Raw genomic sequence first — 11,332 nt, 5'->3', positions numbered from 1 at the left:
GTTCTATGAACTTTTTTCCTTCTCCTCATATTGGTTCCTATGGGCCTATTTTGTTTTAAGTTATAATTTATATATATATATATATATGTTTTGTTGCAGTAATTATACATGTATGTCATACAAAGTGTAAGCAATTTTTGAAGAAATGACTGTGATACATTGTTTATTTTTATTCACCTATTTTTCTAATCTTTGTACATTTCACATGTATCGGTATTTTGTATAAAATGTTTGGGGAATATTACCAGTATTATAAGACGAATGACAGCACCATTAAAATGATTGTACAGAATCCTGTCTCTGTATGAATCTTTTTGATAAACATTGAACATGCATGGATCTGCTTGTTTTTGACTAGGAAGAACTCATTAAAAGCTTTTCTAAAAGTCATCTAATCAAAATAAAGAACACATTTAAAGCTTTTCTAAATGTCATCCAATCAAAATGAAGAACACATTTAAAGCTTTTTTAAACGTCATCCAATCAAAATGAAGAACACATTTAAAGCTTTTCTAAAAGTCATCCAATAAAAATGAACACATATATAAAGTTTTTTTAAAAGTCATCCAATCAAAATGAAGAACGCATATAAAGTTTTTCTAAAAGTCATCCAGTCAAAATGAATAACACATATAAATCTCTCCTTTTTTTTTAAAGTCATCCAATCAAAATGAAGAACAGCTAAGATGGGAATGATCATGCTGGATGTTTTAACCAGTAATATATTGTGTTATTAAGTGTCAGGATTAACCAGTTTTGGGGTTATATGTGAGAATGAGATAAAAGCCCACATTCCATTAATAAAAAAATAAAACAACAACAACCCAAGGTTATTTTCTTGTTATGCTGTAACTTGATTCCACTTTAGTGCAAAGAAGGTATGGGCAATGTTTGGTATGTTTCCATCAGAAGACTGTTTAAGCATGCCTGTCATGGACACAAACTCTGACTTCTGACCATAACAGGCAATAGAAGGAACATGTGACTGGACACAGTCTACCAATGAAACAGTAGATTATAGCCAGTAGTTGATTGTTGAAATTGGACTGGACTGGACTAATGATTAACGTGCACATTCAGAGCAAGCTGTTGTAGCACACGCCTATCTTGGGCACAGGTACTGGCCTTGGCCAGTTTCTCTGTCCAAGACAGGAAAGGTGGGGGAGGGTAGAGGAGGGACCTTGTGTGCTGGCAGGTGCAAGGGAGCACCAGCAGCCCAACCATGGTCGGCAGTGGGGGGGGGGGTTGAGATGTTTGGATATAATAAATATAAGAAAAATATATTCTAGTCAATGATTGGCGGTTGGGACATTGGGATGAGTCCATTAAGAAATTGGAAAATGCATTCTAGCCAATGATTGTCTGTAAGGAGAAAATGCATTCTAGCCAGTGATTGGCTGTTGGAATGTTAGACTAGTTCATTAATAAATGGGGAAATGCACTTATGAGAGGTCACGTTAGATATTAATTAAAATAGAAAATAATAAAAGCTTTTTCCATTTTGTTTTCTGTAGATTTCCATTCTAATTTTAAAACAAGTTCTGTTTTAATTAGAAATAAAATTGGAATTCTCTTATTTTACCTCAATCTTGACAATCTTTGTTGATAGACATTTTAACTGCCATCTTAATTCATCTGACATTAGTATTAGAACTGGATTCTATAACATTTAGTTTAGATTCTCATTATTGAATATTAGCGTTAATCATACCTCAGTCATGTAGACTTCGTGTTTATAGAGACTTAAGACATACAATAAAAAATTTGTTACATTCATTGTGAACATAAAATATTACATTGTATTTAGTATTTTGTATTATGAAGCATTATTGCTCAAGAACCAAAAGGAATTTATACTAAAATATAGCGTTGTTTGTGTTTTTATTAATAAATTATAAGGATTATCTGATATTTCTTTAGGTTTATCAAGTTGTGAAAAAACAACATGGAAAACGGTTTGCGTATTTTGTTGTTCTTCTTCTTAGCATGATCAATGAAATAACAGATAATCTTTATAATTATGTGTTGATATGCTGTAAATCATGTGGAAGTGTATTTCTTTGAGGAACCATAAATAATAAAATTAATTACAGATGCAGACACAAGTTTTAATTCGTAAAAATGGACACTAAGTTTAGTAAATCTACAAACCTGTAATACACTTGGATAAAGTTACAACAGAGTGAAAGAAAAGTCTGTGACGTTAAAGGTGGGAAATATCCTTAAAAAATAGACTAGATCTCGAATCAATAACCGCTGCTTCTCAGATGCATGTGCGTTTTTAAAAATATGAAAAATGTATTTTGTGGTATTAGAAACACCATGATGACCAGAAACACTTCGGTTGTACGGAAATGGATTATCTAAACAATAAAATATAAGTAATATTTGATTTGTGTGATCATAAAAGGCTCTAATAGTTAAAAATATGCTGTTGTGTTTAAAAACTAGGGTCTGTCCCTTTAAACATACACAAGCCCACCAATCATACATCATAACACATTACCACTAGTCAGTTGTAACAATAAACTTCATTGGACAAGGTCCTGGTGGTGTGATACATTGTTCCACAGTCCACTTATTTTATACCCCTTCCCACCATATAACACTCCCCCCTCTAAAATTATGTAACATGTGTCAACACATCCCCCACCCCGCTTTCACAATTATAGTAACATAAGTTGTCCAATATTCCTGGATTTTCTGTTTGTATTTTTGTTTGGTTTAGGTTGGTTATAAATACTAGATTAAAAAGAAAATCAATTGAAGAAAAATATCAATGACTGAGTCTGGTTGCATTTTACTTTAGAAGTAATAAACAACACATTTTTTTGATAATGTTATGTAACTCCTGCTAAACATATCCCTCCCTTCCTCCATAACGTTTCATAACATATCACATGATATCATCTACACCCCTCCTCCACCCCTTGAGCATTATATAATTGTTGAACAATCAGTTATGGCTGCAATCTCAAGAATGTTTTATTTAATTATGCCAAAAAGAATTGTCTTTTCAGAAACCTGACCCTACCTAGAAAAAAGGGCTAATCTTGAAATAAAGAATTCAGTGTAACATTATGTTTTTCAATTGTTAAAAACTAATATTATGTGAAGAGTAAAAATGTAGTACTGAAAAAAAAACACTAATTTTTAAAGCTGACCAACCCCATCTAATATTTTTCGCTATATTCCCAGAAACACACACTTTTTTGTGTGCCTTAATTAGAATAGACCACCTGTGGTCATTTTCACTCCCATCACATTTCAATCTTTGACATCTTTTGTCTGTAATTGTTAATCTACAGGTCACAAAAATAAGACATGTTTCTCCATTTTAACCCCCAGAAGTGTTGTGTGTTTTTTGTTTTGTTTTTCCCTCGGTTTTATATTGCTATATGTTAATAAAATATGATGATCTGCAGATTGTATGTCGTATAACAGCAATAACATTTTTGTGATTAATAATTGATTTTGGAGGTGAAATATATTTTGCTGATATTTATAGATTTTTTACTGTTGACTTGTTAATATAATGGAAATATACTGATTGAAAGAAATAAGGGAACACATCAAATTGTAGACCAAATTTAATTCACAACTAGCGTAGTAATGTCTGTATTTCATACCAAGTTGTAATGTGGGATTGAATATCTGTAGTGTTGAATGTGTTGCCAATATATTCCCAGTCAACTTCTGACAATATCAATTGATTTTCGATGCAGTCATTATTTCTTGTTGCTATCTGTGTGATCCTTTATTTCTTTCCATCAGTATATTAAATGATATAATAACCGGCGCAGATTCAGGAGTTTGTGAAATGGAGAGGGGCACCAAACATGGTAAGAGGTGTTTGAACAGGCTTTTATTAATTTATATTTTTTACGTCTGTGAAAAAGGGGAGGGGAATATGCACCCCTCGGCACCTTCCCTGCATCCGCGCCTGAATAAAGCTCAGTATTCCCTCCATTTTCTGTCAAATAAGATATATATTTTTTATGACCTGCAATATTTTATGACTCGTTTGTGATTAATATTAATATTTGTCAGTGCTTAATTATTTTATGGTCTTTTATTTAAATTTGCAACATTTGGTGTTCATAAAATACATTTTATCCTGCAACCACTGTTTCTGTTGACAGATTACGATGTTCATTTGACCTCTAGGTCATCGTACAATGTGGCAGAAATAACAGAAATAATAGCTTTTCCCCTTAATTTTTGTGGTCTGCAGGATAAAGATAATAACTAGTAACTGACGTAACAGGCCAAATGAGAAATTTCCCATTCTTACCTTCACAGGATAAAGCAGATATCCGACATCATTAACTAGTTATTCTCTATTTATTGAGACCACGTTCCCCTGGTTATAAAACTTTAAAGTCTATAAGCACAAGACTTTATTTTAATGACACACTTGACACATTCTTTCTTTTTACACTTATTTGTATTATTTTAAATTCAAACATGTACATATTTATTTGTTATTTCAATAATAATATTTTAAAATTTAATATTTTACGAATTGTTGATATAAAACCAGTTATATTTTGTGTCTAAAGTGTGATTACATTTAGTAACTAACACTCCGTAGTTTATATAGTGTTTTATACTGAGCACAAAAGAAATACAAATACATCATGTATTAGTTTTTAACTTTTTATTTAAGTTATCCACTTAGTTTATGTGTGTATTAAAATGTCTTGTGAACATTTTAGGTCTATTTTGACAGTCGTTTTAAAACATATTTTAAAATACAGTCAAACCCACTTATTTGCATACCTACTGTGCAGTTTGATGATATGTAATTAACCGGGTTAGTCAATTAACTGATAGTTTTCACATTTTTTTTTTGTTCAGTATAATATTGTCTGTTGCCATACTGTATTTGTTTTGCATCTGTTTATTTGCTCATAATTTATAATCAACCTTTTACTTGTATATAGGGTAAAAAAAATATCAATATAGCTTACCGTCTCATGCTTCAAGAATATTTAAATTCACACTTACAATGCAATTTTCATGGTATGAAATGGCGATAGGGTAAAAAAAAAATTCAACATTGTTTACAGTCTCATGCTTCAAGAATATATATATTCACACTTGCAGTGCAATTGTCATGGTATATAAAACGGCCAAAAATATCTTAAAAGCCATAAAAATCACACATATCTGCTCAGTTTTGTACAGTCATATATTGCTCAAGTTTTGAAGCAGTGTTATCAGAGTTATCAATATATTTGTAAAAAAAAATATTTTACAGTACATTTGGTCTTAATTATGATAATTAGCTTAATTATCATTATAAATGAAATGGCCACATATTGCAAAAAATTCCATTCAGTATTTTCAGTTGAATTATATATTTATAGTGTGTTAACAATTCCATGTGGCTGATATTTTGTTTGTGCTAGACTTATACACTTATTCTTTGTTTTCTCAAGCATACTGTTAACACCATTTTAAAATGTATACATTTAAGCATGCTATACAGGGCCCGCAGTATGTATTTGAAAGTGTCAGTGCATGGCTTAGAGAAAGGAAATCTGAGGCCCTGAACCAGAATTTCAGGCTTTATCAGATTTAGGTAAAAGTTACTGTGTGTGAGGGGGGAGCATGGCTCCTAGCTGTGTCCCTCCTGTAATGCGACTCCTGATATATAATATTATATATAGATTGTTGACATTTTAAATTCTTGCAAAAGCATACTGTCATAAGTATAATATAGCATATATAAACTGTTGTCATTTTAAAATGCTTGCAAAAGCAGAGTATTTTTTGTTAATTGTAGCAGATACGAGCGAGTGATATTTGAAATAAAAATATATTTGAAATGTGTGTTCTGTGTAATAACTTTCTGACACAGTGTACCAATCGGATTGAACTCTAATCCAGCACCGTTTGTCCTGTCTCTTTAATGGCCACCTTCCACTTGGTGATCGTGTAACGGATTATCAATCACACGATTAATTGCTTGGTGGCCAAGCATCAAGCAGTGAAACCATAAAATTTCATGGCACCAAAACAAACCTCCACCTGTTACCGGCTCCGGTCGGGCTGCTGGTGCTCTTTTTGCACCTGCCAGCGCACATGACAGGCGTGTGCTACAACAGCTTGCTCTGAATGTGCATATTAAACACTCTGACTTGACCTGAAGCCATCGCTTGGAACGGAACTGTATGATGTGATGGAGTGAAGGCTGGAAACAGTGTATACAGTGAAATCGGTGAAAAAAGTAAAACCGGTGAAAAACAATGTCTACAGTGAAATCGGTGAAAAATAAACAGGAATTCCGTCAAAACTGAATCCTTTGTAAACTGGAATTCCCTCAAAACTGGACCCTCTGTAAACTGGAAATCCTTCAAAACCGGAATTCCCTCAAAACCATAATTCCCTCAAAACTGGATCCTCTCTGAACCGGAATTCTCTCAAAACCGGATGTTTTTGCGGAAGCCATTTTAAATACCAGTATAAAACAAAACCTCTCTAAATCAGATACCCCTTTAAACTGGTCCTGTGGTTGTCCGGTTTAAAGAGGTTTTACAGTACTAAGGCCCCCATAACAAGTGATAATTATAATTCCACTGCTAGATTCTAATTTAGAATTCGGAAATTTTTACATCCTATGGGCCTTGTGAAGACTTGTGATACTAGAGCCCAAATATTGTCTGTGTCCTCCACACACCCTACCCCTAAGCAATGCTATCGGGTAACACGTGTGCTTCATTTTGAAGCAAGGGGTGGGATCTAGGTCAGTGGGTAGAGCACTCACCTGAGGATCGAATCTCCTTGATTTTTTTTAATCATGCTAATCAGTAGGATATTGGTTTATTAAAGGCCATGGTATGTACTGTCTTGTATGTTGGGAAAGTGGATATAAAAGATCCTTTGTGGTCAATGAAAAAGTTTTCCTACGTGTCAAAATTACCAAATGTTTACCACCCAATTGACCAGAAGTACAGTACGCGAACAAACCATAATTGCGTCTAGACGGCGACTCCGACCAATACTGCGAGTTAGATGGGAAATTAAAAAATATATAAATATTTAAAAATAATAATGTTTGCTTTTGCCTACGTGGCAATTGTCATGGGCAGCTATGGGTGTTGTCTTATTTGTCTGAGGGGAGCAGGTTTCCAGGTTCGTAGGAACAATATCTGGGGGAGGGTGATTTCAGCATCCATAGTGTGGAGACTGGACACAAAGTCATATTTTTACCTTTATTCATTTTCGTCCTCGAGTACAAGCGGGGCAGGCTGTAACGCACACACACACACACACACACACACACACACACACGCCGGTCCACCTCATTTCCCACGGGCCTGTGATGTCGAATCTGTTCGCCGGTGTTATAATTTTTTAAATTTTATTAATTTTTTTGTTTGGCCAATAAAATATGACATTACATATACGCTATTTAATCCACGCTAAGTCTATTGGTATGTTTTATGATACTTTTCCATGTGCTGCCACACGTTTTGGGGCAAGTAGTATATTGTAGTATTTACTTATTTTTTGTGGGTCTTCGTTAAATTTGTCAGTCTGCTTTGAACTTGCCCCATGTCCATGTTGGTGTCCCCTACAGTGATTTTAAATTTCATATTAATCAATATATCTTTTCGACTTGGCAAGATTGGGACGGTGCGGTTGCAAACAAACTTCATTCTGTCACGCCAGTCCTGGGAGAGTGGCAGTCATCCTACGGGCGGTGCAGGAAGGATGAAGTAGTCTTGTGCCGTACCCGCATCGACCATACATATTTGACGCATTCATGTATTTTAAAGAAGGACCCCCCTCCACCCCCTCCTCAGTGTGAACATTGTCAGTGTACACTGACTGTGCGCCAAATTTTGGTCGAGTGTGATCATCTTAAGCCGACAGTCTATATTTGGCGACAGAAATGTTTTAGAATCTTTTAAACTTCATCCAGACTTAATTGTACAGTTTTTAAAACACTTCTATACAAAGTTTTAAAATATACTTACCTTGATTTATGTATTATATTGTACTTTCCCCCACAGCTCCTTACACAGTGGTTTTACGTAAATATATAAATAATGTTTCCATATACTTACCATTTGTGACACCCAATAGCCGATGTGTATTTTTGTGCTGGGGCGTCGTTAAACATTCATTCATTCATTCATTAAATTCGTTAAATTTGTCAATAATAGTAAAATGTGCCTACAAAACTGTTTCATTGTATGTTCATCGCCGAATCTACCAACGATCCCAACTATCGCTAATCGTTGGTCCTTTCCTCTGCGAGCTGCTTTGTTAAATAAATGTGTGTTGCCGTGATTTCCAAAAGGCACATGGGTACAGGTTTTATCTGGAGCTGTTGTTGTTGCAGATATATTCTCTCTAGCACCTATTTATCTTTTCATCCACTAACTATACCAATATTACCTGTAAACGTGTACCGCCGATTTGACCAATGATCACAACGATCGCGGGTTACATGTCGTTTACGAACTTTGTTAAATAAATGTGTTGGCGTGATTTCCAAAAGGAACATGTGTACAGGTTTTATCTGGAACTGTTGTTGTTGCAGATGTATTCTCTCTAACACCCATTTACCTTTTCCTCCATTAATTGTATCAATATTAGGCCTACCTGTAAACGTGTACCGCCGATTTGACCAACGATCACAACGATCGCGGGTTACATGTCGTTTACGAGCTTTGTTAAATAAATGTGTGTAGGAGTGATTACCCAAAAAGAACTTCGGTACAAGGGCTGTTTGTATTACAGCTATATGTATATTTTCTTTTTCTAGGACTGTCGTTGTTGATATCTCTCTCTACTGTTGTTTGTTTTTTGTGTGTGTATAAAAAAAATTCAATGTTAATCCATACAATTTGATTTGGGGAAAATATTCCGGGTTTTTTTAATTACTATTAGGGGTTTTTTAGGGGTTTTTTTATGTCAAATATATTTATATGCTAATTTTATCCATTCAATTTGATTTGGACAAAAAACACCCCATAATGAAATATGCCTTTTTTTCCCACCAGTAGCCATACATGCACACTAGTGTGTGTTTATACCGCCAACTTTACAAACGATCGCCGGTCTGTGATATGCTTAGTTACATAAATGTGTTTACGTGATTTGCAAAAGGAACCTAGGTTATAGGTTTTATCTGGAGCTGTTTATTTTGCATGCGTATTCTCCACTAGTTGTACCAATATCATTATACATGTATGTTTACCGCCGATTTGACCAACGATCACGAGTCGTTTGGTCTGCGAGCTGCTTTGTTAATATGTAAATGTGTGTTGGCGTGATTTCCAAAAGGAACTTTGATATAGGTTGTATCTAGTGCTAGTGTTGTTATTGTTGCGGACCCGGTATAGTCCCCGTTAATTTGATCCATACAATTTTATTTTGGGAAAACTTCTTAAGATTTATTTCATCCACGCTAAATCTTTTACTGGTTTATAATATTTTGATTTATTTTCTTCTTTTTTTCAGGCGTTACAATAAGTACAAAAACTAAATAATAAAAGACTACGAAGAAGAATCTGGTATATTTTGGGTAAAATTCCATGTCAGTCCCATTTTTATCCAACGTTATATTACTATCAATGGAATAAATGTTAATATCCTAAAAGGTACCGATATAATAGTCCTCATTCTCCCACTTTTCCAGTTACTCTGTTCAAAAGGCCGGAAATGTGACATTTTAACACCTGAAATTCAAACTTTTCTCAGGGAAGCATCTTCAGACCGTGAAATACATTTATTTTTTATCTCCCAGGCCAATGAACCGACACCCACTCCACCCCTTTCAAATACACCTCGCGGTCATTGTTATAGGCTATATCCCTCCCCCACCCACCCCCCAAAAAATCTAAATATCTCCACTTCAATTTTATTATTTATAAATATGCCCCCCCCCCCCCCCCCATGTTAGTACATACCCATGCCTTAGTAGCTGGAACGAGACATAATCCCACTGGCGGGGATCGACCACGATTCTAGACTTAAATGAATGCATCCGAGCAAGGCACAAGACAACTTCATCCTTCCTACACCGGCAATAAGAGGACTGCCACTATTCCAAGATTGGTTTGGCAAAATGAAGCTTGTTCGTGACCACACAGTCCTTGCAATATCAAAGCAACAGATAAAAAACAACAACAAACCAACCAAAAAACAACAACAAACAAACAAATAAAATAAAACAACAACCCCGTATTCAAAATCCAGTTGACAAACTTGTTTTTATGTTAGTCTGCATCTGCACATGCACATGTATGCAGGTGTTCATGTGTATTGCATCGCAACCAGGTGTACGTACATGTGTTCTTATCATCGCTCCATACAGACCACCAAAGCAAGTACAAAGCTACACAGCAAAGAGCCATAAAACCCTATTCCGTAATGTGTATTCAGTTCAAAGCGTGCATGTTCTTCTGCTGGCTAACGCTTGGTGCCTGTGTTAATGGTTATATAGTAGGAGAGGAAGGGGAAATGCGATGGACTGAAATATGCAATACATTTAGTCTAATTCAGTCAAACAAGTGTACACTAGATTAAAAGTTGGGCACAAATTTAGAGGGTTCACCAAAAATACAAATGCAGACAGTGGTCTCAAATTTTGTTCGTCAATAAGAACCAAAATTGTTCTGAATGTGCAATTTAAATATGACTTGACCTGACTGAAATTTTAAACGGAGTGCTTTCATAATCAGGTTAAGTCAGGTCATAGGGTTTAACGTGCTCATTCAGAGCAAGCTGTTTTAGTGCACGCCTGTCATGGGCACGGGTGCCGGCCTCAGCTGGCTCCTCCGTCCAGGACAGGAAAGGGTTGGGGTGGGTGGGAGAGGGACTGTCTGCACTGGCAGGTGTAAGAGAGTAGCACGTCCAATCGGTAGCAGGTGGAGGTGGTTTTGGTGCTATGGCATTTGGAATATCCCGTAGGATTAAGCCAAATTTAATGTAGGAAATTTGACGCATTTTTGAACGGTTCGCCTGAATAGAAATGGGGAGCTATATATATATTTGAACTTAGTATGCCGAGAGTAGATCGTTACTGGGACCTAGTTGGTGTTGAGATGTCTCCCAAGGTTGCCCATAGTGGTCCTGATCTGTTCAGAAAAGGAAATATTCACTTGATTTCACACACACACACACACACACACACACACACACACACACACACACACACACACACGCCGATTGCCACATTCAGTAAAAATTGTAGGCATTAGGACAAATATTGTTAAAATTGCAACTGATTCAAAATTGTAAGTACAAAAATGCTAAATAGATTTAACAATAAAAGTGTACACAATATTTCAGCTCAATATCTTGAGGCATC

Source organism: Gigantopelta aegis, chromosome 13, assembly GCF_016097555.1.
Source record: "Gigantopelta aegis isolate Gae_Host chromosome 13, Gae_host_genome, whole genome shotgun sequence".
NCBI classification, from domain to species: Eukaryota; Metazoa; Mollusca; class Gastropoda; order Neomphalida; family Peltospiridae; genus Gigantopelta; species Gigantopelta aegis.
Note: the sequence above shows the minus strand (reverse complement) of the source record.